This window comes from Rhipicephalus microplus, unplaced genomic scaffold, assembly GCF_043290135.1.
Source record: "Rhipicephalus microplus isolate Deutch F79 unplaced genomic scaffold, USDA_Rmic scaffold_13, whole genome shotgun sequence".
Classification (NCBI taxonomy): Eukaryota; Metazoa; Arthropoda; class Arachnida; order Ixodida; family Ixodidae; genus Rhipicephalus; species Rhipicephalus microplus.
In genome coordinates this window covers 17353074-17377797 of record NW_027464586.1, presented here as the reverse complement: position 1 = coordinate 17377797, position 24724 = coordinate 17353074, and positions in this window count along the sequence as shown.

Here is a 24724-nt window from a genome sequence, read left to right as displayed (position 1 = left end):
TCTCGACTTTCGAACGGGTGAGCGCTTTAAACAGATGGACGGACGCGGACAAGTTGACACGCGTTTCGTTCTCTCTCACGGGTGTAGCCAGCCTTTGGCTTAGAAACCACCAGGCAGACGTCCGAACGTGGCCGCAATTTAAAACGTCGATTGTAGCAGTCTTCGATCGACCTGCCGTCCGAGAACTTCGTGCCGAGCAACGTTTACGCACACGCGCACAAGAAACGGGTGAAACCTTTACAAGTTACATAGAGGACGTCGTCGATTTGTGCAGACGCGTGAACGCCGAAATGACGGAAGCTGAAAAATGTAAGCACATCCTCAAAGGGATTGACGACGACGCTTTTCAAATGCTCTTGGCGAAAAGCCCGACCACTGTTAACGACGTAATTAGCCTCTGCCAAAGCTACGATGAATTGCGGAAGCAGCGAGCGCTGACAAGACGTCCTCCAGCGCACGATTTGGCATCGCTGTCTAGTGCGATCAGTGGTCATGACCACGCGTCACTAATGGCCGAAATAAAAGCATTTGTCCGCGAAGAAGTTGCACGACAGCTTTCCTTGGTGCCTTTCACACCAGAAGCTACCACAACTTTACCATCGTCTCTACGTGACGTCATTCAAGGAGAGGTCGCCGAGGCCTTACCAGCTGCCCGCGAGCCTAATCTTGTGGCTGCTCCTCTCACCTACGCCGCGGCTGCAGCCATGCCAACTCGCAAGGCGCCTGCGCCTCCGTTCCAGCCTCGCGCGAGCTATCTCCCAGCTCCAGTTCACTGGACCAGCACTAACACCGCCAACCCGTGGCGCACCCTCGATAATCGCCCGATATGTTACACTTGTCGATACCCCGGACACGTCGCAAGGTATTGCCGCCGCCGGACGCATATCACCAATGAAAACTGCCGTGAGCCTTTCTTCCCGCTTGACTCCAACGCGCGATACGGTTCCTCCACTCCAATGCCAGCCCGCTACCAGGACGACCATCGCCCTCGGCCGGGACGTCTTCGCTCGCCCTCTCCACGCCGCCGCTCGCCTTCTCCTATGCGTCGACGGCCCGCACCTAACGAGGAGGAAAACTAGACGACGCAGTTCCTGAGGCAAGAACTGCGCAAGTTTCGGTTTGCCCAAGTCCTCATTTGTCACCTACCAATGTTATTGATGTGTTCGTCGAAAATATCCCTACCGTCGCTCTTGTAGATACCGGTGCAGCTGTTTCGGTAATAGATGCTGGATTTTGCCGCTCAATTCGTAAGGTTACGACGCCTTTCTCCGGATTATCGCTTCGCACAGCCAGTGCTCAACCTGTTCAACCGACCGCAGTATGTACAGCCCGCGTGACAATTCAGGACGTTCTGTATACGATAGAGTTCGTTGTTCTTTCATCATGCTCCCATAATATTATTTTGGGATGGGACTTTTTGTCGCCTCATAACGCCGTAATCGACTGTGCTAGGGCTGAGGTCGAATTTTGCTCACTGGATGACCAAGCGTCCGTCGACACCCAGTTTGCCGCTAAACTTGTCGTTAGCGATGACACCTACATCCCTCCATGCTCTTTTGCGTTCGTGCCAGTTTCATGCAGCGCCATATCCGACGGCACGGTCTTCTTCACACCATCTCCAATATTCGTCGCCCGAAGAGCTCTCCCACTGCCTTTTGCTGCTCTCGATCTTGTAGAAGGGTCCACCACAATGCCAATTTATAATCATGAGTCGTCGTCTTTATCTCTACTTTGTCGCGAGTGCCTTGGCCACGTCGAGACAATCAGTTCTTCCAGAATTATATCCGTCCCCGATGAGGTGCCTTCTACCTCCGTCTGTGAACTGGCTGTCGTCTCAGCGCCTGACTCAACGTCGGCAAACATATTTCAACCATTCATCGCAGCAGATTTGACATCTTCGCAGCGTTCACAACTCCTCACCATTCTTGAGAGCTACCGCCACTCTTTCGACGTTGAACAAACGTCTCTCGGCCGTGCCTTAGCAGTAGAACACCACATCGACACTGGGTCCCACTCACCGCTGTGACAACGACCATATCGCGTGTCCGCTACAGAACGCCGCGTCATTGCTGACCAAGTAGACGACATGCTTCGCAGAGGCGTCATTCGACCTTCACAGAGCCCATGGGCGTCTCCGGTGGTTCTCGTCAAAAAGAAAGACGGTTCTATTCGTTTCTGTGTCGATTTCCGGCGATTGAACAAGATCACGCTGAAGGATGTCTATTCACTACCGTGCATTGACGATGCTTTGGACAGTTTGCAGGGTGCTGAGTTCTTTTCCTCGTTAGACTTGCGGTCAGGCTACTGGCAGGTGCCTATGGTGGAGGCCGATCGCCCCAAAACCGCTTTTGTCACGCCAGACGGCTTATATGAATTCACCGTCATGCCCTTCGGACTTTGCAATGCACCTGCAACGTTCGAACGAATGATGGACAACATCCTGCGTGGACTAAAATGGAAGATATGCTTGTGTTACCTCGATGATATCGTGGTCTTCGCCCCTAACTTTGACACACACTTACGTCGCCTTCAGCACGTCCTTACTTGCTTAACTAACGCCGGTTTGCAATTAAATCTCAAAAAATGTCGATTTGCCATGCGTCAACTGAACATTTTGGGCCACGTTGTTTCCAAGGAAGGCATCCTCCCGGATCCCGAGAAATTGCGAGCTGTTACGGCGTTTCCTAAACCTGCCACCATCAAAGAACTTCGAAGTTTCATCGGCTTGTGTTCGTATTTCCGGCGATTCGTCCGAAACTTCGCGTCTATTATATCACCTCTCACGCAACTTCTCAGCAGCTGTAAAGACCTCTTATCGTGGTCCCCTGCCTGCGACGAGGCTTTCAACACCCTGCGACGGCTTCTTACGACGCCACCAATTCTACGCCATTTCGATCCTGAAGCGCCAACTGAAATCCACGCCGACGCCAGTGGTGTAGGCCTGGGTGCTGTGCTCGCACAGCGTAAACCGGAACATCAGGAATACGTCGTGGCATACGCTAGTCGCACACTTACCAAGGCTGAGAGCAACTACAGCGTCACAGAAAAGGAGTGCTTGGCCATTGTGTGGGCCCTTGGAAAGTTTCGCCCATATCTATATGGTCGTTCTTTTGACGTCGTGACCGACCACCACGCGCTGTGCTGGCTTTCGACGTTAAAAGATCCATCTGGCCGCCTCGCTCGCTGGGTGTTGAAAATTCAAGATTACGACATACGCGTGGTTTATCGGTCAGGACGGAAGCATGCTGACGCCGACGCCCTTTCCCGTTCCCCCTTGTCCCAGAATGCCACAGCTGACTCCGCTTGCGATTCCACATTGTCATCGCTTGACTTTGACACCATTGCTATCGAACAACGCAATGACCCGTGGACTGCGTCTCTCCTCAATCATCTCTCCGACACTTCTGAACTCCCAAAGACGCGAACGCTTCGGCGCCAAGTTCCACACTTCTCGATACGTGACACGCTTCTCTATCGACGTAACTACGCACCAGAGGGACGCAAGTGGCTGCTCGTCGTTCCACGAACCCTGAGGTCGCAGATTTGTTCCTCTTTTCACGCTGACCCACAATGTGGCCACGCAGGAGTCTTCAAGACCTACGAAAGGCTTCGACATCGCTACTACTGGCGTGGCATGTATACCTTCGTCCGCAACTTCGTCCGCTCTTGTGCCGAATGTCAGCGCCGAAAATCTCCACCACACGCCTCCGCCGGTGAACTGCAGCCTTTACCATGCCCTTCCCGACCCTTCGAACGGGTTGGAATAGATATTTATGGGCCACTTCCATTGACTCCGACTGGCAACAGGTGGATAATAGTTGCCATCGACCACCTAACGCGTTATGCTGAGACCGCTGCTCTTGAAACGGCTACAGCACAAGAGGTTGCCACTTTCCTATTACGTCATTTTGTGTTGCGTCATGGAGGCCCTCAAGAACTCCTCAGTGACCGCGGCCGTGCCTTCTTGTCCGAGGTCATTGAAAAATCGCTCGGTGAGTGTGCTATTGTACATCGCACATGTACCGCTTACCACCCACAAACCAATGGGGCTACCGAGCGCTTTAATCGTACTCTCGGTGACATGCTATCTATGTATGTCACGCCTGACCACTCTAACTGAGACTTAGTTCTCCCATTCATTACATACGCCTACAATACGGCAACGCAAGCGACAACAGGCTTCTCCCCTTTTTACCTCCTCTACGGCCGTCACCCCTCCCACACCATTGACACCATTTTGCCCTATCGACCAGACGCGTCCGAGTGCCTACCGATCTTGGACGCCGCCAGACACGCAGAAGAATGCCGCCAGTTAGCTCGTCGCTTTACCTGCGATGACCAAAACAGGCAAAAGGCAATTCGTGATGCCCAGACCTCAACTCCCGTTTTTCTTCCGGGTTCTCTTGTATGGCTGTCAGTGCCGCATCGCACACCTGGGCTCTCTTCCAAACTTCTGCCAAAGTACGATGGGCCATATCGTATTGTCGAACAAACTTCGCCAGTAAACTACCTCATTGAGCCCCTTACGCCACCATCAGACTTGCGACGTCGCAACCGCGAGGTTGTACACGTACAGAGGCTCAAGCAATACCACGGTTCAACGCCGCCTGCACAGGACTAAGTCGCCAGGATGGCTCTTTTTTTTCTCCGTGGGGCCATTGTAAAGAAGAGGAAGTACTCCGGCGCAGAGGCAGCAGCATCGAGTGTGCAGCAGCGGCACGAGCTCGGAAATTGCGGCTGGTGCATCGCCTTCCAAGCCTTCCAAGCACCAACCTTTCTGCTTAATAAATCTCCTTTATACTATTAATAATATAATAACATTAATATTATTATTATTAATATTATTGCTGTTGTTGTTTTGTGTCTCACAAAATGTCCAACGTGTCAATTCAGTTTTCTGTCAACACTGTTTTTTATGAAAGGTTTATGAAATCAGTGTTCTTGATGCTTTCTTATTAACATGCTATTTTTACAAGCAATAAATATACTGCCATGCGAGGCCTTCGTTTTCTCTTACTGTCGGCAAAAGATCTCTCGAGAATCCAGTTCTCCTATACCCTTCAACAAATTGTACACTGCGATATGTATTTCTACACTTCAGAATACATGCATATCTCATCTGGAATGGCCTTGCTAAGTCCAGCAATGACGCCACTGAGCGAGTCCAGAATAAAAATCATAAGCAGTTAAACCCATCGTGTGACTAGGTTCTTTTCAACACTGCTAAATTATTGTATTGGCCAATACTTAACGGCTGACGAAATCCCGCTGAGTTGTTATTTCTTTGCAAGCTAGTTCAGGGTAAGACATTCTACCCTTCTCAGTTATAATAATTTTCAAATTCCGCGTAAGGTCTCCAGAGGGAATCGAGTGTTGCATGAGCCTGCCAACTTCTTCCCACAATCCAGGCTTCACAGAATACAGAGTCTCTCTAACGTCAACTTTCTTCATTCGTAATGTTTTTCATAGTCTACAGTGATTTTTTTTATAAGTGAGGTTTGCCCTGTCCTAACGTAAATTTGCGCGTGTACACATTCTTCCCTTTTCCGTCTTTGAGGAAAGCTTCTACACAGCTGGGCATATTCCGAATTATTTTTCAGTCCCATTCCATGATTATCTTCTGTTTTTCTTTTTTTCTATTGTGCGTTGATTTTATTTTGTCTACGCGTTTTTGCTCTCTTTATTTATTTGGTTTTCTGTGGGCAGTGTGTAATGCATTCTTTCTTATTATTTTTTTATTTTTGCGTACGTGAGCACGAAATACCTTATGGTTGTTCATGAATACTTTAAATAAATGATTTATTGATGATTGGTTGATCGAATATTATTGGTAACAATTAAATGCTTGAGAAATAAGGTGAAAATTTGGATGGAACGGTCTTGCTAGCTAGCGTACAAGAAGCAGTGCCTAGAGCTTCACCGAATGGCCGTTTTAAAGCTAATACACCAGCACCTTTCTGAGCCCGTAGAGAGAATCTGAGCTTCATGTCGCCCTTAAAGAAACTCGACTGACTGCACTGCGGCTGTTTGCAAGTTTGCAAGAGGAGCATGTCGTAAAAAAATGTGGAAGGGAGGCAGTCCAGGGGTGAAAAATTCGGGGAACGTTTTATGCACACAGCAGTCGGTCGTCACAGGAGACAAGTGCGGTGGCCCATTTCCAGTAACGACGAAGAAAATGGTTTGCGCAAAGATTCAGTTTTATGGCAGTAATATCGTGCCAATGAGTTTGAACAAATGATACTTTGTTCGCCAATAAGCTTAGGAAAATTTAGTTCTAGTGAAAAGCGTTTGAATCATTGATCTGAAGGGTAATGTAGGTTACACTATCAAGCCTGTAATGTATCCTTCTGCACCAATTTCCTTCTACGCTCGCCGGAGTCATGGGTGCGGTGCGCTCGTGTCACTTATCCTTTCTCTTGCTTCTAATTTGTGTTTAAATACTGCTTCAATTTACACAAGATACTTACGCAGCTCACAGAAATCTACTTCGCTGCACGTGGTGCAATTGTGTACGGAAGTTGATGCGTTTTGTGTGCGCGTGCTTGTGTATAGCCGCTGGATTGGCGATCGTCTACTTGGATCATTGAATATCATGCGAAAAAGAAATGGACGCGCAAGCTTTCCTTCACTTCTCTCAAAATCAGTGCGAATGGACGTGGTGGCCTTAAAGCATTATCTCTTTAAACAGGCTCCGTGAAAGAAAAGTCTCGGGTCATATGTGCAGGTAAGTTTGTCATTTTGATTACCGCCAAACGTTGTTCTTAAATATGATGATAACTCAGAAAACAAAGCGCATAGCACGCTTTGCGAGTATGTAACTTGATAGTATTTGTGGTTACGGATTAGGCTGTTTTCTTTGGGCGATACCACAACACTTTCTTTTTCAATTTCTCCCAGACAGGGCTCTAATTATTCAGAAACTCTACACCAGCAAAATATGGGTTTCTTGCTGTAGTACTTTCCGTAAAAATATTGACGTAAATATGTTTGTTCTGTAATGTTCTCGTTTTATGCTTGAGGAATTGCCAAAGAATTACAACTTGCTCACCTACAAATAAAAAACAATTGTGTATCTTTTTTTCCAAAGTGTCACTAAGATTTATGAGCCCACGTTATAATTTGTCTGTCTTAGCCTACTTTCTCCTTTTTTATATTTATTCGCGTTTTTATAAGGAGGCGTAGTGAAATTGTTTTGCTAGTTTGGTTCTTCAAAGGAGGGTGCAGTGCTCACGAATCGAAACGGGACAACTTAAAAAATAGGCCATATTTTTTCTCCACCATCTACAGTTCGGGTCACATAGGTGTGATTTCGACTAGATTAAGTACATTACAGCCAACATTATCGTTATAGATGTCACAACATCGTGTAGTTATCTTGAGAAACTGCACATACCTGCATATATAGTTACACAAAATAATGTGATTTCACGTATTAATCCGTGAGCACTGTACATAGTTTTACTCGATCTGACAAAAAAACCTCGTCTGATGCATTAGGGATTGCAACTGTGGGAAAAAAACTAGTCGACCAGTATTCTTCGTTTTTCAGAGTTGCATGCGATAGCAATAATCTGTTGCTTGTGCGTAATTCAACCACTTATTGTGCATATTTATTTGTATGATGCTACTTGAAAAATTTTTATTGTGTAATAGTACTGTGTAATTGAGAAAGTGTCTAATTCTCAGTGAAGGTTTTGCCCGTGGCTGCATTCTGTGTGAAAAGGGGTAGCATAGTTTTATTCTCGAGCAGTTTTATGTTATCTTAACTAAGTTGCGCAAAAAACTTGAAGTACAGAAGAAAGGCACCTCGACACAACGCACACTAACAACAGAAATTTTATTGTAGAAACAGACATATATATGCGGTTTCGAGAACATGTGTGGTGAAAGAAACTCATTAGATAGCAGACCAATTGCATTATTGATGCGCTTCCAGAAAAGCTACATCAGCAGCAAGCAACATATCCGAGGGTTGCGCGCCACATGAATCACCAGCTTTGTTGATGAGATATGCCTTTTCAATATTGCGTGCTACCTTGTCCCTCAGTCTAGCTTTACCTGCCGTTCACCCAAACAAGGGAACGCAGCCACACTCTCTATAGTGCGCTGATACTTTAACGTTTAAAAATCGAGTTGCTGCGCAAACTTGAGGAAAACTAGAAGGCTGACAGGAAAGAGCGCACACTACCAACTTTTTAATGTTGTTTCATGAAGGCAATGTATACATGCTACGCTGCGCTTCCACAATGCGCACGAAGCTTAAGATGCCGCAAACAAGGTCATTCTAAAACAAATCAAATGTGACAACTGCCACAATAGCAACTGCGAAAAATGGCCAATGACAAAAGTTACACCCACCAGACTCGAAACTGCGTATTCACAAAGTTTACACTCTTATTTTATTTATTACTTATCTTCTCGATCCATTTATTGCACCAAGCATCAATAAAGGCGTGAACATATAAAAACGTACTCTAGAGACTTTTTTAAACTTTGAAAATAGCGTTTGCACTGAATAAACTATAAATTAACATTTTTATAGTTCTCTAAGCAGCACCAAATGAGCGAACCCGATGAAGCAGTACGTTGAGAGAGTCAAGAAAGAAAACCTCATTGCCTTTGTGTTTCCTTGTTTGACCCCCTCCCCCTTATGTAATACCTCGTCAGGGACCCTTAAGGCGAAATTAATGTTAAGGATGATGATGTATATGATGCCTTTCACATGTCAACAATATTCATCTTGACCAGTCATGTCTATATGTGCGGACATAAGGCGTTCAACGTGTCGCCGCAGACCAACTCCACTGCTGCTGAGACTGCTTCCTACCTAGGCACGTCGTGTACACGTGATACTTCGCAAAGAGCTGCCAGTTCGATCACCTCAGAGGATTTACACCAAGAAGGCTTCAAGACCATGAGCGTCACAACTCACGCCAAGCAATGGCCCACTCTTTTTTCAAAGATGCTTCGTAAAATGTCTAGCTGCAGCTCAAGGCGCTGTATGAAGTACGCCTGACTCAACATTGTGCGACACCAGACAGTTACATATTGCCACCTGGTACCGCTTGGTTGCATATTCTAAAACTGCGGCTGGCCAAGCGTCAGCTTTCGTTATGGGCCTTCTACCCAAACGAAATACTCATTGCTGCCCGCCAAAACCATCGTCAAGATTTTATGTGCATTCACTTCAGGGTCATGAACGACAAAAAACACATTAGGCACAATGTTGAAGGGTGCGCTGAAAAGCCAGTTGGTACATAATTCTGAGAGGAACAGCGCAAGAAATGGAACGGAGAAAGAATGAACTCCCCACACAAGCGGTGACGAACAACTGTTTTTAATTTTATTACTCCGAGAACTATAAACCTGAAACCAGAAAGCAAGAATAAAGCCAGCACGTGCACATAAGAATGAAAAAGAAAACAAGTCTTCAATGAATCGAAATGTTCAAAAGAACCACTAAAGGCATTAGCTTTTTTTACTGGAGGGCAGTTTAGGTTCCATGACGCACATGTTTCCTTTCATCTTGATATACAAAGCTTCGTTGATTTTGTGCTCTGTCTTGTCACAATATCTTGAGAGTATTTTCTAATTTTGAGAGGGCATGGTGTAGCCGCACAAGAAACACTGGGCAGCCAAGATGCTGCTTGTTGAAGTCCTCAAATTAATCACATGCTTCCTCAGGTGGTCTTTAAACAGTCCGTACTGAAAAAAAACCTATATAATTCTATACAGGACCCGTATGCTTCAATGCAGGAGTTACAGGAGCTAATACACGAGCTGTACAGGAACCCAATGGGGGTAGATAGGTGTTTTACAGGGCCTACATGTTGGTATGTAGGAGCTGAATGGGACCTGGTAAGGACATATAGGGGTATGTAAGAGCTATGTAGGGATTATGGGTTTGGCATGTAGGTCCCATCTAGCACATTAGAGGAGCTAATGGGGCTGAATGGGGGCCATACATAGGACTTGATAGGGCTCAATGTCAACCTTAATAGTCAATGTTGGACATGAATAAACTTATTCAACCGTATACCTAGGCATGCATAACATTTTTGTCTAGTTTTTTTGCATTGAAGGGTCTAAAGTACTGAGTTTTTCAGCTCCATTAATTGACTGTACACAACCTCAAGAAATAACCAATTTTAACTAGTGCATATCATGAGATGCAAATATGAGCTGAAGTATAACAAATAAGTATATCAGATAATTACCAAAGTGCTTTGAATTCATTTGATTACCTTAGTTGGACACGTGTTATATTTGCACAAATAATGCTGCTCAGTTTATAAAAACAGTAATTTAAAGGTTTCATTTGAGCAATGAATAATCATTCTCTTAGAAATCTCTAACGGCAAATAGTGATTGAATAATTTCCCATTATATGAACATACACAAGATGATAAAAGACAATTCATCCTTATACTCAGGAGAGATAGACCAAGTCTCGCTTACGTGCTCTTTCATTGCCCCAAGGCACAAAGCACAAGGGGCCATGTAGGACTACCAAAGAGGAGTGCGAATGAGCTCTACGCAGCTTAGACCTCTAGGCATAAGTGCACATGAAACAGTCGAGGGGCAAGGCGTCTCTGTTATGACATAGCAAACGGCGCTTTCTGGTCTAAACACACACTCTGAAAGACTTCAATAACGTCAATATTCTATAAAAGTACAAAGTATTTACATAAAAACACATTAAAAAGGTTCTCCTATGCTGGTGTTGTTGAAACAAAACTACAACAAATATTCAGATCAATTTTCCATGCACTGCTACAAATGGTGGTTCTGAGAGTTTGGTTGGCTTTTCACAAGCTTGCTCACCTGTGAACGGTACTTGGCTTTGTTTGTTCCTCTGAATCAGAATAAAAGCAAATAATTATCAAAATTTCATTTCGTAATCTTCCATCTGAGTCTTTGAAAACAGCTTGTTGTACGTATGCATGAAAGCATCTTCACAATGGGCCAACTAAGTGTTTCTCACGGTACTAATGTCTGACAATAAAATTCCTTCAAATATTCAGTTTTAATTTCAACACATTTCTTTAAATAGTTGAATGAGTGTTTGGGTGGCACAAGCTTGCTTGCTCGTGAAATGTACTTTGCTGTGTTTATTGCTCAAAAGCTAAATGGGAGCACATAAATCTCAAGACGTTGTTTTGTGTGCTTCCATCTGCACCTTTGAAAACAGCTTGTTGTACGCATTCATGTACCGCTTCATTCAAACTGCACAGCTCTAATGGTCAAGGTACTCATGTCTTGCAAACAAGAGTGGCTCATGTTGTTGTTTAGAGCTCCCACGGATTGCTTGAAATAGTTTACCAGAGTGTTTAGTGACACAAGCTTTCTTGTTCCTGATACTTGACTGGGCTATCAGAGAGAAGGTGCACAATAGCAAATGATTCTTCACGCTTTCTTTTGTGCGCTTCCATCTGAACCTTTCAAAACGGCTTGATGTATGCCTGCGTGTATAGCATCATCCCCATTAGACAGTAATTTGTAACGGTACTCATGTCTAGCGAACAAAAGCGAATCAATTTTTCATTTTGAGTTTCCACGTAATGCTTGAAGTGGTTGATAAGAGTGTTTTTGTGGCACAAGAATTCTTGTCTGTGATACTTAGCTGTGTTTATCAGTCAGAAGACGGACAAGAGGAAATAATTCTCCATGCTTTGTTTTGGGTGCTTCTATCTCAACCCTTGAAAATAGCTTGTTGTACACATTCAAGGAGCACATCATTCCCACTGAACAGGTAATGGTCATGAAACTCATGTCTTGCAAACAAGAGTGGCTCATATCGTTGTTTTGAGCTTCGACGCATTACTTGAAATGGTTGACAAAAGTTTTTATTGGCACAAGCTTTCTTGTTCCTGATACTTAGCTGGGCTAAGACAAAAAAGGTGCACAATAGTAAATAATTCTCCTCGCTTTCTTTTGTGCGCTTCCAACTGAACCTTTCAAAACGGCTTGTTGTATGCTTGCATGTACAGCATCATCACCATCGGACAGCTATTTGTAACGGTATTTATGTCTTGCGAACAAAAGGGGCTCAAGTTTTCATTTTGAGTTTCCACGTATTGCTTGAAATGGTGGATGCGTGTGTTTTTGTGCCACAAGAATTCTACTCTGTGATACTTGGCTGTGTTTGTCGCATAAAAGAGGGACAAGAGGAAATATCTCTCCAAGCTTTTTTTTGTATGCTTTCATGTGAACGCTTGCATGAAAACATGAAAATAAATTCGAGGTATTCATCTTACTTCAAGACCACAAGTACTGCAACCCATATATAGTTCTCTGCTTGGCAGAAGGGTTTCATGCATACGCGAAATAGGCTGTAACAAGCTGTTTTGGCAAGCTCAAAAAGGTGCACACGAAACGAAACATTGCGAAATATTTGCTCTTGCGAACCTTCTCTGTGATAACCAAGATGAAGTACTGATCACAAAGAAGAAAGCTTTTGCCACTAAAACAGTCTGAATAATTTCAAACAATGTAAGAACTGAAATGAAAATTCGAGCAACTTATGTTTGCAAAACAGAAGTACAGTGACAAGCTCTGAAATAAGACGTTGCCTTCATGCATGTGTACAACAAGCTCTTTTCAAAGGTTCACATGAAAGCACACGAAACAAAGCGTAGAGAATTATTTCCTCTTTCTACCATCTCAGTGATGAACACAACGAATTATCAGAGATAAGAATTTCTGAGCCAAAACAAAACTCTCATCAACCATTGAAAGCGATACGTGGAAGCTAAAAAAGCACCTCTTGTTTGCAAGACATGAGTATCTTCACAAATAGCTCTCGAATAGAGATGATGCTGTACACTGTTGCGAAGCGCACCTCCGACGACGTTACGAAGGGCGCCTCGAAATCTCACCGCTGCAACCACTGTTTCGAAAGACGGCGACGCCAACACGGTCCCGAAGGTGCCACTGCTTCGAACTCCGCAGGGAAGGTCACCAGCCGTTTGGTAGCATAGGTTTCTCAGCTCGCGACTGCTTCTGCGCAGAGCTGATAGACGAGCGGACGAGACGACGGTGAGTTAAACAAGGTTTATGTACAGCATATATACAGAGGCATTACAAATTCGGCACTGGAGCCGACAGAGACTCGAAGAGCCGAGCTCTCCTCTCTAACACATCGGTCTGCTCTCAAGTGGGTGTGCTCTCACACAGGACTGCTCGCGACGCACCGCAGGGCTTCTTTTATGTGCACCGGGTCCAACCCAAATGTCCATCCAGAAGCGCCGCTGGTCGTGAGGTCAGACTCCTCCAATGGGGGTCGCCGCTGGGCCACGTCATTCTTTCTCATCGAATCTGGAGAGGCTGCGTGCAGGTGGCTGCACCCAAGGACGAGTGACGTCACTAGGCATTGCGTCAGCCGCCAGACAGGAAGACGCCGGTTGTTTACTCGACGAGCTTGCTTACTGAGGTGACTCGCTGCACGTGCACGCCTGAAAGGCGCCGTCGAGTGTTGACGCCGTTGAGTTGTTCGCGTCAGGCGGGCTGGCCTTGACACAGATTGCCCTTTTCAGAGGCACGGACGTTTGCTGCGGACTCGCAGGCATAACAACACGCAAGTGTGCAACAAGCCGTTTTCATTGGTTAAGATGGAAGTCACAAAACTAAGCGTGGAGAATTATTTGCTATTGTGCACCTTCTCTGTGATAGCCCAGCCAAGTATGAGGAAGAAGAAAACTTGTGCCACTAAACACACTGATAAACCATTTAAAGCAATGCGTGGAAGCTCAAAACAATAACTTGAGCCACTCTTGTTTGCAAGACATGAGTACCGTGACCATTAGCTGTTCAGTTCGAATGATGTGGTACATGAATGTGCATTGTTTAAAATGTGTTATCTGAGTAATTGTGTGACACAAACTTGTGCCTTTTCTGTTTGCTCGTTTCGTGTTTGCTTTAAAGGCCTAGAAAACGTCATTTGAATACATCTCTCTCATTTGATTGAGGGACGTAATCTTGCGATGCCATGCAAGCATGGTTAAAAAAAAGCGTTGGTGTAGTGTAACTGCAGAGAGAAATTATTCTCCAGAAATTTGAAGAGAACTGTCTAGTGCTAGCCTTCCTTATTTAATTTAAGAACTTTTTATACTTATAAAACAAAACCAAGAGATACTTTCTGTCAAGCTTGAATTTCCGTAATATGATGGCAATCAAGTCTTCTAACTTGTGAATTCTTGTGTGTCGCTTCAACATCAGTATGTTATTATTATATGCACTCATGAGAAACAATGAATCCTATGCCAGCTAGGAGTCACATAGAGAAGCATACTGGGTTGTTACTTGATTTACCTATTATTAACAAGATTGTCAGTAGCTATTACTCAATTTCTTTTGCACACTTATGCATGGGCGTCAGTAAGTGAAACAAATGGGGTGGTGGTCCCCCTCAAGCCACACTAGCACTTGCACCCACCCAAGCTACGGCAGTGCTTTTACCCTACACCAGCCATTTGCACCCCCCAAGAAAGATTCCTGCCGATGACCATGCACTCATAGCGCCGATAATACAGTTGTGTGGGAGAGCTGATCTCAAGACGTGTGCTCCTGGGTCATGCGGCTTTGCTGTCTGCGTTGGGGGCGTAACCGATAGATCCAAGACGAGTAAGTAAACGCAGAATCTGTAGATATCAAGAGCGACTGCAGCCTCGTTTTATTCCTCAGTCACGCAGGCTGTCTGCCCACCCCTCGCTTTCGTTTCTTATTGTCGAAGTTTGTGCGCATGCAGAGCGGCAGGCTTCGATTGTCGTAAAGTGGTTGTAGGTGTTCCGCTTAGTTCGCGGCACCATGAACACACATAGTGGTGTGCGTGAAGCTTGAGCACTGGCAGTTGTAGTGGCAACATGTAGCGAATTAATGTTACGTTTCTACAACTGCGGAGTGCATGTGGCTGCAGTTAGCATTGCTTCAACAAGAAGCTGCGCATATAATTCGTGTTAAGTAATATCGTAATCTTCGTAGAATTTTTTGAATAATGAAAATGGAGCGTGGCTGGGGAAAGTGCAGTAGAATTTATTGTGTCTAATACGAGAGGGATCACTTTTTGGCCACGGAGTAAAGCATGTGCTATGACAGCAATCACTGACTTGCAGCTCTGGAAACATAAAAATTGTGCCAGCCCTGTAAAACTCTAGGTGTTTGGTTAACAGAAAAGTTGCCAATGAATGTGCAGGCCAGTTTCGTGTGTTAAACTGCCTCACGTTTTAATTGTTCTTCCTACTAGCAGTACTTTAGAAAAGCTCCACGTTATTCAAAACAGAGCTTTACGAATCGTTTACAACTTAGCCAAACACAATTCTTCTCCTCAGCTCAGCTGTTTTTACACTATTACTTACGCTGAGTTTTGGCAAATGCATATAGAAGATAAAGAATATATAAATGCTTAAAAATACAGTAAGGTCAGCTCATTACTCATCTATGTAACACTTACAGCTGGTGAAAAATTTCTAAACACCACACACTAATTACGGGGCCCAGACGAGAATATATCTACCATTACCTTATGCATTGAACAAAAATTAGTCAACATCGCACAGACTTGCGCTTTACGCTTTCATCTTTAATCTAGAATAACATAGATTAATTTTATCTTTGTTGTGTTTTTTTTCTATTGGTCTCCTCAAAGTTGGGTGTACTGGTCACGTTCTTTTCTACTGAACCGAACTTGATCCTTTAGAGTAACTTTTATTTGATCCAAGGAAAATGTGAAAAAGTTGTCTAAATTCGTGTACAGGAGCAAAAAATGATTTTTTTTGTAAAATAAGCCATACGTTGGTTCGGTCAATAGAACACAAGGCTCTGAACAAATTAGTATAAACATCTGGTCGCTATCATTATTACATGCTCAAAAAAGATTACAATAGGGTAAAAAATACGTGGAAGTCGTGGACTTGCCCGGTCTTCTATAAGCGATACATTGCTCCGAAATAAGGCAGAATTTATATACACCCACAGACCTGTCTTATTCAATAATGGCAAAGTAGATACATGGTGCAGAAAACTTATTGTCGCTATCCCTTAATAGGAGGCAGTAACCAGGTAGACTCAAATGCGCGGCGAAAGCTTGAACAGTTTAACTTCAGGTCCTTTTAGCAGGGGTGCAAGAGCTGCGCCAATAGCGCCAATTTGATACGATTCCCGATTAATGCACCGAGCTGCGCCAAACCCATGAAATTCTTAAAATTGCACCACGCTGCGCCAAAATGCCCAGCCAGCCTCTATTTTTTTTTCAGGTGTACTAATTTCAGTGAGCAATGCAGGCCCTGTCGGCCACCTGCAGCTTTGCGTCATCAGTCAAATCGCGCAGACCCGAACTACAGTGCCTAGAATAGACCCAAAGTAATCTAGCCACCCACGCTCTGCTCGAGAGACGTTATCGACCAGATAAAGTAACAACACTGCATGCCCATCGGTCCGCTGATTGCAACAGATACGTATCAGCGGAACGGCGGAACTTTAAAACACAAATGTGTTGATGTAGCCACCAATGCTCACGAAAAATATAAGTTTTCTTGCCAGAAAACGCGGCTATGGCTTATTACGGCTCGAACAAGCTCGACCTGCTGCAAATGCCGGCGTCGATTACCTTAGCAATGGCACATAACACATTTTTGTCTAGAAGCTGCGTCGTCCTTGCCACGGTCTTGGCAATAGATATCTGATACCGTCACCAGGGCAACGGGCGCGCGCTGTTGTTACTTTATCAGGTCAAACTCGCCTTGTAAGAGAGCCGAAACGGCACATAGCCCCACGCTGAAAATGGTAGGTGGGAGGGGGGTGGTGAGTGGGTAGAAATATTGTTGACTTTGGTTCTAAAGCTGCTTGAGTCATCTTTGCCACGCTAGACCGGTGCCCCACGAAAAAAAATTCCGCCATATCCACGAAGTGAATGATGATGAGTGGGCGAAGCTCCGGAGGTAAACCTGGTAAACCATGAATCCTCTGTACATTTTGCCCACTCGATTTTATTACATCGCTCCCCCTAGCGTACGTCGCCGCACTAAATCGAACGATTGCCTTCAACCAATGACACGCGCCATATGTGACATCATTCCTATTTTATAAGATATCGCGTCTTTCATCAACTACAAGTACCGCTTTCTAGTTTATAACATCTTGCATCTTTTCATCATCAGCTGCAAGTACCACCATCTAGTAAACACTACAAGAACTAAACGAGAGGTGGCTACATACAGGAGATGGTACCGCCATCTAGTGAACACTGCAAGAACTAAACTAGAGGTGGCTGCATACAGAGGACGGTACCGCCATCTAGTGAACACTGCAAGAACTAAACTAGAGGTGGCTACATACAGGCTACAGGGGACGCACAGCCCACGCCCTAAGGAGCTTCGCCCCTAAAAGCGTGTTGAGATTTACAAGGAGCCGTTCGCGGTACTGGGACACTTCAAATTTTGCTCAGTTACTCATGCGCTTGTACACCGTTCAATTGTGAGTACAAGTATAACCACTGACGTGTAAATAAGCTACTCGCAATTCTTGGAAACAGTGTGTGACATTTATGCTTCTCCACAGAAACAAACTAAATTGTGCGCCAATTTTTTTCACCACCTCTACTTCTCGTTTTTACGAATCTTCCAAGTTTCAAGCTCACAATATCGGCAGACTGATATTGAAATCCTCAGTTAGTCAATTGATTTAACAGGTGCAGTAAATGCTAATATTTTAAAGGGAGGTTTATTGAAGGACTCAGCAAGCGGGTGGTAGCTCTAAAGGAACGCAGGCGGACCCAGATGATGGTGCTTGATCACCGATCTCGTGCCTTTTTCTTGTGTTGATGATAGCTGACCTGATGGTATCAACGTCTTTCTTATTCACTACAGGTACCCACGGCGAAAGAGTTGAAGCCATCCTGGCAAACTAACGCGTGGGGATAAGCGGGTCAAAGTTGGGCTTCAGACGGTTTACGTGAACAATATCAAGTCCACGCCGATGATGGTCGCTCAGTGGCGTGAGGGGTTCAATGGCGTAGTTCACGGGTGAAGTACGCTCGACCACGCGGTAGGGACCATGATAATTAGAGAGTAGCTTGGATGATACACTAGGGGCGCAGGGCGGTACATGAAGCCATACAAGTGCTCCAGGACCGAACGTTGGTGCACAACGATGGTCGTCGTCACGGGTCTCCTTCTGGCGCTGTTGGTCGGAAGTAGTAAGCCGCTTGGCTAGCTTGCGGCACTCTTCAGCGTAACGAGCGGCTTCCAAAACAGGCTTGCATTCGGAGGGATCTGGCGAGTATGGCAGATAAGTGTCGATGGTGTGCGATGGTTGGCGACGATACAGGAGAAAAAATGGGGAAAACACGGTATTGACTTGCGTAGCGGTGTTATACGCGTATGTCACAAATGGGTGAACGAGTTCCCAGTTTGTTTGATCAGAAGCGACATGCGTAATGAGCATGTCCCCCACAGTACGATAAAACTGCTCAGTCAAGCTGTTCGTCTGTGGGTGGTAGGCTGTACTCTTCCGGTGAACAATATGACACTAATGAAGAAGTGCTTGTATTACATCGGAGAAAAAAACACGCCCTCGGTCACTGAGGAGTTCTCGAGGAGGACCATGACGAAGCACAAAACGATTGAGTATGAAAGTTACGACGTCTTGTGCTGCAGCTGTGGGGAAAGCAGCAGTTTCAGCGTACCATGTTAGATGATCCACTGCCACGATAGCCCATTGGTTGCCTGCCGTTCTTAATGGTACTGGTCCGTAGAGGTCAATTTCTACACGGTTGAATGGGCGGTCTTAGCATGGAAGTGGTTGCATTGAATCTGTTGCAGGATGTGGCGGGCTTTTCCGCCGCTGACATTCGTGGCAGCCGCGAATGAACTGGCGGACGAAGGTAAACATTCCGCGCCAGTAATACCTTTTTCGTAGGCGCTCGTAGGTCTTGAAAACACCGGCGTGAGCACATTGCGGGTCGGAATGAAACGACGCGGAGACGGTAAAGCGCAGCGTTCTGGAAATGACTAGTAGCCATTTCCTACCATCTGCTGAATAGTTGCGCCGGTACAAAAGACCATCCCGAATACTGAAGTGCGGAGCCTGGCGGCGCAGGGTACGAGTGGTTGGAAGTGTCGGTGCCTCGGATAACTCGTCAAGAAGCGAAGCGATCCATGGGTCATTGCGTTGTGCAGAAGAGATGGTGTCCTCGTCAAGAGCTGACAACGTGTTGTCCGAGGAAACAGTTGCAATGTCCGGGGATAGGGGATATCGTGACAGTGCATCAGCATCGATATGCTTGTGGCCGGAACAATATACAACGCGAATGTCATTTTCTTGAAGCCGAAGAGCCCAACGGGCAAGACGACCCGATGGGTCCTTAAGCGAAGATAACCAGCATAATGCGTGGTGGTTTGTTACTACAACAAAAGCACGGCCATAAATGTATGGGCGGAACTTGACAAGCGCCCAAACGATCGCCAAGCATTCCTTCTCGTTGACACTGTAGTTTTATTCAGCCTTGGTGAGAGTTCTGCTGGCGTAGGCGACGACATACTCGGCGAATCCAGGCTTTCGTTGCGCGAGAACCGCACCAAGGCCGACACCACTGGCGTCGGTGTGGACCTCAGTTGCTGCGTAGGATCGTAGCGACGCAGTATTGGTGGCGTAGTGAGAGACGATGAAGGGTACAGAAGGTTTGGTCACACTCAGAAGACCATGACAAAATATCAGTGGTGCTGCCTATATAAGTTCGGTCAAAGGCGCAATGATAGAGGCAAAGTTGCGCATGAACCGGCGAAAGTAGGAACATAACCCCACGAAGCTCCGTAACTGCTTCATAGTCGTTGGTTTGGGGAAGTCGGCGACAGCACGTAACTTAGCTGGGTCTGGAAGTATACCATCCTTTGATACGACGTGCCCGAGAATCGTAAGTTGCCGAGCAGCGAAGTGACAGTTCTTAAGGTTGAGTTGGAGCTGAGCATTCTTCAGGCACGTGAGGAAGTGTTTGAGGCGCTCGAGATGTGTTCCAAAGTCTGGCGAAAAGACGACAGTATCATCGAGATAGAAGAGACAGATTTGCCATTTCAAACCCCGAAGAACCGAGTCTATCATGCGCTCGAAGGTGGCAGGGGCATTGCAGAGACTGAAGGGCATGACATTAAACTCATACAGACCGTCCGGTGTCACGAAGGCTGTTTTTGACGATCGGCATCTGCAAGGGGGATGTGCCAGTACCTTGTGCGCAAATCTAATGATGAAAAAACTCGGTACATTGTAAAGTATCAAGGGCATCATCAATCCTGGGTAACGGATACACGTCTTTTCGAGTGATCCTATTTAGGCGCCGGTAATCCACGCAGAAGCGAACGGAACCATCCTTTTTTTTAACGAGCACTACAGGTGAGGCCCATGGACTTTGTGAAGGTTGAATGACGCCGCGTTGCAGCATATCGCTTCTCTGTTCGGTAACAACTTGGCGTTCCACTGCAGAAACACGATATGGTCGCTGTCGTAGTGGCGAATGAGAGCCGTTATCGATGTAATGTAGAGTGGTAGAAGTGCGGCCAAGTGAAGGTTGAACAACATCAAAAGATTCGCGGTACTGGTACAGCAGTTGGAGGAATTCAGATTGTTCAGATGGTGACAGTACGTCTGCGATCGCCGAATCGAACACTTTCGAAGCCTGCAGATCAGAGTGGTTAAGAGCACTGACGGCGGCGCGGTCACTTTGGTATGATTCTTGCGGCACGGTAAAAATTTGTCCGTTATCAATGGGCTGTACGCCTTCAAGAGACTCGCCTTTTTGATGGTATGCGGAAAGGGATTGGTAAGGCAGAGAGCACTGACTCCATTAGAAATTGAGAGGCCTGAATAAGGAAGCAGAGGTGGTTTCCGGCCTATAAAGAGGCTGGATGGCTCGAAAAATGATACTACACCACGCATGCTGTCGGAGACCACAGGGAGCAAAACAGCTGTTGTCGGTGGAATGTCAGTGTCCTCTTTGACAACTAGCTTGTGCGTGGCTTGATTAGTGTGGTCGTAGGGCTGGTCGAACAACGGAAGCAGTTCAAGTTCGGAACGGGCACAATCTATAACGGAACGATTACGGGATAGGAAATCCCAGCCAAGCATGATGTCATGAGAGCACGAGGAAAGGATGATAAACTCAATAATGTAGTGGTCCTCCGCAATTGTGAGTCGGGCAGTGCAGGCGGCTATAGGTCGAACAGGTTTTCCATTTGCTGCACGTAAAGACATCATATCATATACTTAGAAATTTGGCGCAACCTCGACTCACGCAAACACTCACACAAGCACACACACTTACACCAGAGCAACACACACGACACGCAGCGCTCTACCAACTGTTTATTGCTCCTATCTGACCTTCTTAAATACGTACATCGAAATGCGCAAAGGCACAAACTAACAGAACTGCGCCAGTAGAAAACCAACATGGCGTCACCACACCACAAGGAACATAAAAAAAGGTAAAAAAAGTAAAAAAAAAGTAAAAAAAGGGTTAACACAAAAAGGAGATATAATCGCTAAACCCTCGCATCAAGGAAAGATATTTCTTGTTGATGCAACACCAAAGATGGCTCGCTGACACAAATATCTTTATTCTTTTCTATATAATATGCTTCTAACAGCAAACGTGCTGATAAATTTGAGCTTCTCCCAAGAATCCTTGTATCAGAAAATCGTGGTTCACACCCACATGCGGCAATATGCGACACAAGATGTGCGTACTTGTCCTCGTTTTTCTTAACCTTTAGCGCATGCTCCCTAAGCCGGTCATTGAGGCATCGCTCGGTAATGCCAATGTACACGTTACCGCAGGAAAAAGGAATGGAGTATACAACTCCCATGGAACATTTTACGAAGGCATTCTCATGTTTTTTCACGCAACCGCGTCTCTTGCCATTGCAAATACGCGGACATAACTTGGCGAGCGTGTGTGTTGCTCTGGTGTAAGTGTGTGTGCTTGTGTGAGTGTTTGCGTGAGTCGAGGTTGCGCCAAATTTCTAAGTATATGATGTATAACCAACTAGCCCAACAACAAGTTTTATTAAACATCATATCAAATGGCGTGGTCACTTTTCGGAGCTTGGGGAAAAGTTTGGCGTCTATAACAGACACAGTGGCACCGGTATCCACAAGAGTGTATGCATGGGCGCGGTCTACAAAAACTTCGACGATATTTGACGGCAAGGTGCGAGGACTTGAACATTTCGATAGCGCAGTTCTTGCCCTTTGAACTGCGACGGCTAGTTTCCCTCATTTTGAGGGGCTGGTCGTGGACGCATGGGTGACAATGAGCGTCGATTAGGTGAAGGTGAGCGACGAGACGAAGTGGCCGGATAGTCACGGGAAGAAGTGTTTGACTGACGATCCGAACTTTCATAACCAAAAAAGGGGCCCGTTCATGTAGTTGCTTCGTAATCGGACGTATGTGTAGGCGGGCACGCGACGACAGCAGTATCAGGAGATATGGCCAGGGCCGCCACACGCAATACAGATCGGCCGGTTATCGCGCGTTCGCCAGGCATGTGCAGCGAGGGGCACCGCCTACGCGGCATACGGCTGAGTCGAGGCTGTTGTAGCGAGGGGAGGAGCCCATGCGACGAAAGACTGAGTAGAAGCGGTGACGTGCGGCAGTCCTTTGAACGGCGATGATGATGATGAAAAACATTTATTATAAAAGAGAGAGGTACGGGGCCAAAGCATAACCCCGCTACATGGTCGGCGTCCTTAGTCCGGGACACCGCATGACGAGGCTCCTACTCGCGCCCGTCTCACCAGAGCCCGTTGAGACTCTAGTGATGAGCAGTTGAGGAGGGCAGTCTCCCATGCCTCTCGGGAAGGGATAGGGGAAGGGGGTAGGTTGGGGATTTTTTGGACATGCCCATACCATGTGGAAGATATTACACGTCTCCCCACAGTGTGGGCACCGCCCATCTGTGTTCGCATCGAAATGTTTTAGGATTGCAGGACAGAGTAGAGTACCTGTCTGCAGGCGCCTTAGAGTTCGCTCTTCCGCCTTACTCAGCCCTTTTGCAGGAGCCGGGTAAAGGCGGTGAGTGTCGCGATAATAGGTCGGAATTTCTTTGAACCGCAGCAGCGATGTATTGGCCTCTGAGTCATAAGAGCCAAGGTGAGGAGCCCGGTGGGTAAGCGCTCGGGCGGCCGCGTCAGCGGCCTCATTACCTCGTAAGCCCTGATGGCCAGGAGTCCATACGATGCGTTTCGGGGCTGGATCAGCAAGAGCCCGTTTTAGAATTTTGCTGGCTAGGGGGGATATCTCTCCTACCAAGTAATGAGCACATGCTTTCCGGGAGTCCGTGATGATGACTTTCGAGTTGGTGTCCGCAGCAGCAAGCGCTATCGCGACTTCCTTAGCGCGCTCTGCATTTCGTGCTCGGAACGAGGGCCCATTGACATGCTTTTCCCAGTGAACTACAGAGGCCGAGTAAAATCCCGTGGGCGAAGGCCCTGCTATATCTACGTAGAATACACCAGGACGGGAGCCGTGTTGCCTCTCAAGCGTCCGAGCCCGCGCCTGTCTTCTGCTTTCGTGCGTGTGCTTATCCATGTTACTGGGGAGTGGAGCGACCGAGAGCATAGGCCGCCACAGTTCCGAAATACGCTCCGCCTCCTCTTCAGTGCAAGTGTGCTGTATATGTAAGCGGTTTAGCAGGCGGCGCCCTGGAGCCGTCTGCACGAGCCGCGTATGTTGATTCATAAGGTGGGCTTCCCGCAACTCCTGGTAGGAGTTGAGCACACCTAACGCCCTCAGTTTGGCGTTGGAAGTGGCCACCGGGGAATCCAGAGCTCGTTTAGTAGCCTTACGAATGATGGCATCTATTCTTTCGTCTTCTTGATTGTTAGTGCGAAGGTATGGGACGGCGTAGAGGATCCGGCTAGTCACGAAGACATGGGCGAGCCGAAGCGCGTCCCTGCCCCGCAGACCACCCCGCTTGTTGGAAACGCAGTGGATCATGCGCCCTACCTGTTCGCCTATTCTCTTGAATTTCGCTATAGTGGAGTCCGGTCTGAGTCTGTGGTGAATGAACAGGCCCAGAATCCGGAGCTCCTCCACCTCTCTGATGGGAACCCCAGACAGGGAGATGTGTATGGCTGACTTATATCTTGGCTTCGCTCTAACGTGCAGAAGCTCTGATTTGTTTGGAGCACATTGGAGTCCACAATCGTTGGCATACGCCTCGACTATGGATGCGGCCTGCTGAAGGCGTTTATTTATTTATTTATTTATTTATTTATTTATTTATTTATTTATTTATTTATTGTACCCTCAGGGCCAGAGGCATTGAAGAGGGGAGTGGGTTTACAAAAAATGGATTAAGAAGGTGAGTAAAGGGGAGTACAGGATTCAACGTTTACTGAATAATCAATTTTAGCTGATAACAAAGTTAGGACACAAAAGTAGAACAAAAGAGATCTAGTGTACATATTTTAAATATTCCTAGTATACAATTCTAGCTACAAAACACATCAGAACACGCAAGCACATAAAAAAACGAAAAAGGCACACGTAATAAGTAACCTCAGTTTACAATGTTTGTTAGTGCAGCGCGAAACAGCTGATAATCAGTAATCGCAGCAGTCGCTCCAGGAAGCTGGTTCCAGTCTTTGCTGGTGCGTGGGACAAAAGATTCTGAACATGTAATTGTTTGGCATATAGGTATACCAACTTTGTGCGCATGATCGATGCGAGAGGACA